We start from the raw sequence: 6,000 nt of genomic DNA, 5'->3' as shown, positions 1-6,000 counted from the left end.
ATTGACAATTAACCCATAACATGTCTGTCTATGCAAGAAGATAAGTTTCGAATTCATCGACTTTTCTGGACATTCAATTTTGGTTCTGCATAATGTTCTATCAATATTTGATTTTGATTTATGACATGTAGAATACCAAAAATATGACAATCTGTCTATTATTTAGATAAATCAGAAAAGGAAAAACAATACGACTGTGAACAAAAAGGCAGCTAAAAATCGAACCTTGATGCTTGTTGCTTGAACGATTACTTTTCTGAGATAGAAATTTTAAATGAATAATAACAAGATACGGAAGTAAGTTTTATGCTCACTTGCACCGTAAACAGAAAACGGTATCATGTCTGTTGTCTTTCTATTTTCCTTTTCCATGTTAATCGTTGGAAAATGTAGGTAAATAAAAACGTAACTTGAAAAATTATTTAAGTTCTTTTCGTTTCCTTGTTATATAGAGCCACGTGTTAAGTTCAATATATTCACCACGTGTTCAGTTCAATATAGCTGTTAGTAACATTCCTATGTCATGTCAAAAAATAACCAATATCACATTTTTCTACTGGCGTTCTTATAGGTATTTGAACGAAATAAGCTTTATAAGAGTGCAGTTAAACAACTACGGAGACGGAAATTTCAGATACTTAAAGTCGTTTAAACTTAAGAAAGATGTTGTAAATTAAAAAAAATAGATTGAAATTGAGTCTTGTATAAAATTTTAATACTGTTTTAATTTAATGACAGTTTATTCCCATCTTTGCACATAAATGATGCATTCAATTTAATCTGCAATAAATTAGCGTATTGATAAGACGGTTAATTGCAAATCTAAGTATAAGCGTCTTATTGGTAAACATGATCAATATTTTATTTATCTGAGAACAAAGATAAAGATTGAGGACTTTCGAAATTTTTTGCAAATTAACATAATAACATAATGATACCATTGGCAGCAGAGTAGGAGGTAACAAAAGGGCAATGATTCCCTTCCAGAGGACTGGGAAACACTTTTTCAAAACTGTGTTTTAAGTAAAAAAAAAACAGTTTATTGTCTCTCAATTCCCCAAATATAAAGATAGGATATCCTTACACTTAACATTCAATTGATCCCCATATCCTCATATATACCTGCTACCTATTGCCATTGTATGATTCGTGATTCATGGGCCACATATCGAAGTATTTTATTTAATGTACACCTACTAAAAGTTTAATATATGTGAAGGATATACAAATTGTTTATACGCGGAATATTTACCCCGATATAAAGATTCAGTAATCGATAAAGATATCGCTCGCTTGCTCTAATTTTAAGAGGGCAATTTCCAAGTTACATCAAATTACTTTGGACAGGTCTTATATTTTCAATTTTAACAAAAACATCCTGAACTTTGAAGTTATTGATTGTTTTTTTTTTCTCACCCCTTTTAACAAAGTTCCCCAATGCATTTATACGTCTTGATTTTCACAACTTTTGGCACCGACTTACATAATGAAACTCATAAGAAGTTCATTAAACGCAGTAATATTGATACGTTTAAATTTTGATTTATAAGAAATCTGCCTGCGTTTCAATATCTTTATTCTTTAAGAAACGCATTCGTGAAATTCAATGTAACAAAATAAATATTCTGCACTGCATAAAAAAGTTCGATTTATGTTTTGTCGAAAGATAATTCATTAATTTTGTTAATATTACCCCAAAAGCTTTTAAATAATGTCGTTGATTTTCAAGTTATTTTTATATGAACAAACTTTTCTTATTCATTATATACATTTTGTAACATGCTTGCCTCGAGTGCAGGATATCCTTGGTTTAATTCCGCGTCCAACCAAAGACTTCCACATTGGTATTTGGTTCTTCTCCGCTAAGCACGTGGCTTTAAGGAGTAAGAGTTTAGACTGCATAGGGAATCGGAACCTAAATGATATGTCCCGAAATATGTCTACATGTCTAGAAAGCCTATGGTGACCATATGTCAAGAATACAAAGATCTAGAATGCTGTGTTAACCATGTATCAATATCAGAGAAATCTAGATTGCTTTGGTGACCATGTATCAAAAGCACAATGATCTAGAATGTTGTGGTTACTAAGTATCAATAACACAGAGATCTTAAATGAAACGGGGATCATGTATCAAGAGAAGAGAGGTCTAAAATGTTATGGTGACTATGTATTATGCCTATGGGTGTCACTTGGGAGGAGAACCGGTTGACCCTTTTGGAAAACATGCGTTCACCTGCGGTTTTACTTAATCTTTCGTTTTCTGTGTTGTGTTTTATGGGCTGTTGTTGGTCTTTTTTTTTTATACAAACACTTTTTGTTTTAAAAAACTATGATATTAATACACTTGTCACGTTTTCAACAGTTTTCCGTTATACATTGTAATTTCCAAGCATTTCTTTTATATTTCTAAACGTTTGATGGATTACAAATCAATTGAAAAAAGGACGCCATTTGCAAAAATATTCGCTTGAATTTCAAAAGCGACCATTCTATATTCTAAAGCCAGATCAAAATAAAAATAAGGAGAAGTGGTATGATTGCTATTGAGACTTTTACAACACTTACACAACTTGTATAACATAGCGTATATTAAAACTAACAGTAAATTATCTAAAATACTAAAATATATACAAGTGCCATTCTATAAATAATTATGACAGCCTATTACAAGAATTATTATATAAATATTTTACATTGTTTTTAAAACTATATATCCACCCGAGTTCAAATGCCGTGGATATTAGCAAGGCATTTGTTAAGAAAAACTATCATTTCTGATAAAATCAAATTATGCAATTTGGTATGTTTTGCCTTTTATATCTGTTAACCCCATCAAGACCCTTAAATGTTTGACATATGTTAAGATAATTTTTTTGGTTAAAAAAACCATTGGCAAATTAATTAAGATAACTCTCCACTTTGATAAGGACAAGGATACATGCAGACGTGTGATTCCAGAAATTGTCACATACATCCTAAGAGTAGAAAAAGTATTTAAGAAAAATATCATAAACTTATGATGCTTCTACCAGTTTTCATTTGTTTACTTTTAGTATGACAAAGAAATTGGACACAATTTGTGTCAACGTGACACTAAAACACATTTTAAAAATCTCATGATTTATATAGACCAAAATAAGCTGACATTTTTTGCACAATTCCGGACTAATAACCCCATTTGTAAACATCAAGAACAGCTAAGCTTCATCAGCTTACAACTTTCGTGCCAATCTGGATGTCATGTAATATGTTCCTTTTTACTAACGTTTAAAAATGTCTGTCTATGCAAGAGGCTTAGTTTTGAATTGATCGACATTTTTTTCTGGACATTCAAATTCGGTTCGTTTTGCATAATGTTCTTAGTCAGTCTATCAATATATGATTTTGATTAATGACATGTAGAATACTAAAAATACGACAATCTTTCTATATGTAGATAAAACAGAAAAGGAAAAACAGTACGACTTTATCACTGTGGGTATAGTGTCCGGCGGGGATCGTGTTTTTTCGAGTGAATCGATCTTCTTTTTTCGAGTGTAGATCAGGTTTTTAGAGTGATATTACATGCGATCAGATCAATTTACTGCTATTTAGCGTATATAATAGTTTTATTTATGACTGTTTATCTTATTCTGAATACTAAATATGTTTGAGCACAAACGACGCACATTATCCGTGTAGTTCATTAACAATTCAGTGTTTTACATTGTCAATGTTTTTTCGAGAGCAACATTTAAAACCATTCATAGAACGATAAAACAAATTATCATCATGACAAATAGTAAATGAAACATCTAGGAAGTATTTTCTGTTAAAAAAATACACATACCGCTTGAAACACAGAATGTACGTACCCGACATTGTACTGCTTGATACTTTAGTCTGGGAAAACTTGATTTATTCATTAGTTGTAACTGGCTTTGAACTAGCTTTCAGTTACTGCGAGTACTCTTATATCGATACTTTGCATCTATTGTTTTTTATGTTAGGTGGTTTGTCTGTACTTCGTACCGATCTACTGAGTAAAACCATTTGTAACTGATTTTTACAGTTTATTCTTATGTTGTGCTGTAACACCACTGTGCAACATTAGGGGGATGGTTGAGGGCTTACAAACATGTTTAACCCCGCTACAATCTGTATATGCTTGTCCCAAGTCAAGAGCCTGCAATTCGGTGGTTGTCGTCGGTTCATGTCCGTCAGATTTGCTTTTTTCGTACTTTGTATTGTATAACTTAGGTTGTTAGTTTGACAAAGAACTTTTTACTATTTTTCATGTTGATGTATGTTATAGCTGAATATAAGGTATAGGGTTTTTTGATTGTGAAGGCCGTACGGTGACCTATGTCTACTTTTATCTTTATCATTTGAACTCTTGTGGATAGTTGCCTAATGGGCATTCATACCACGTTTCCTTTTCTTTATATATATATATATGTCTGTGCTCACTTTAATATTGTTTACACCACGAATATTTACTGTATGCTATCCATATTTGGTTGAATCGACATTAATATACGTATGTTTGGATCGATACAACACATGTACCTGGGCGTTGACTTGTTGGATAGTTCCACCATATTTTGATGGGCGTGGAAATGTTTTATCTATCAAAATATACCAATGCCGGTGTCCATGCAACTTATAAGATGTGGCAAACAATAATATATACAAATGTACGATGCTTTTTTACGAATGTTCGTGTTACGTACTTCAGTATTATCAAAAAGATTAAAAGCATTGGTTTTGTGCTTTGAAAAGCAGTTTATTTGAACATCTTCATTGTTTTTTAAACGTAATCGCACTGACATACAACATTTTAAGCCATTGAAATTTTGTTTAATCACTCGATCAAAACATGGACCGCACTAAAAAAACCCGGACTGTTCTAAAAAAAACACGGACATATAAAAATGAAATTATTCTATAAAGTCTTTCTCAATGCAATAACAAAAAAAAACTATAAAGTGTCTGTATATCTAAGGATATATAGATTCCAAATATACATTTCCTTTGACATTTGTATTGGCATTGTAAAGTTAAATTAAACCTTTAAGCACAAAGTAATGTAAGGGTGGTGATTTCTGTTTATCACCAATACTAACTTGCCATGTATGATCTTGTATGTTAACTTATTTCAGCATATATTTCACGTCTTACAAAAAAAGAAGTCTGTTTGTTTACATTTTTTATCATATTCACTCGAACAACGTGTAACACTCGAAAAGACCCGATCAAATCACTCGCAAAAACACGATCCCAGCCGGACACTATACCTGTCGTGTTTATACCAAAAGGCAGTAAAAAATCGAACAATGGTGCTCGTTGTTTGAACGATTACTTTTCTTGGATAGAAATTGTAAATAAAATTACAACAAGATACGGAAGTTAATATTACGCTCAATTGCTCCGTTAACAGAAAACGGTATCACGTCTGCTGTCCGGCTATATTTCCTTTAAATGGCGAAGGTCGGTGGTTTTCTCCGAGCACTCCGGCTTCCTCCACCAATAACAACTGACCATCACGAAATAGGACGAAAGTGTTGAAATAGGCGTTAAACATCAATCAATCAATCAATCAATCAATCCATCCATCAATCAATCAATCCATCCATCAATCAATCCTTTTCAATGGTAATCGTTGGAAAATGTAGGTAAATAAAAACGTATTTATTAAAATTATTTATGCACTTCGTTTTCCAATATATCAATCACGTGTTAAGTTTAACATATCAACCACGTGTTCAGTTCAATATATCTGTTAGTACATGTAACATTTTTATGTCATGCCGAAAAATAGCCAATATTACATTTTTCTGCTGGCGTTCTGTTAGTTATCTATAGTATGACAAAGACGTTTGACACAATTAGTGGCAATGTGACACTGAAACACATTTTACACATTTCATGATAAAATAGCCCAAAATAAGCTGACATGTTTACACAATTCCGGACTAATAACACCATTTGCAAACATCAAAAACAGGAAAGCTTTAA

The sequence above is a fragment of the Mytilus californianus genome, unplaced genomic scaffold (genome assembly GCF_021869535.1).
Source record: "Mytilus californianus isolate M0D057914Y unplaced genomic scaffold, xbMytCali1.0.p SCAF_7, whole genome shotgun sequence".
In the NCBI taxonomy this organism is placed as follows: Eukaryota; Metazoa; Mollusca; class Bivalvia; order Mytilida; family Mytilidae; genus Mytilus; species Mytilus californianus.
This window is presented reverse-complemented; position numbering follows the sequence as displayed.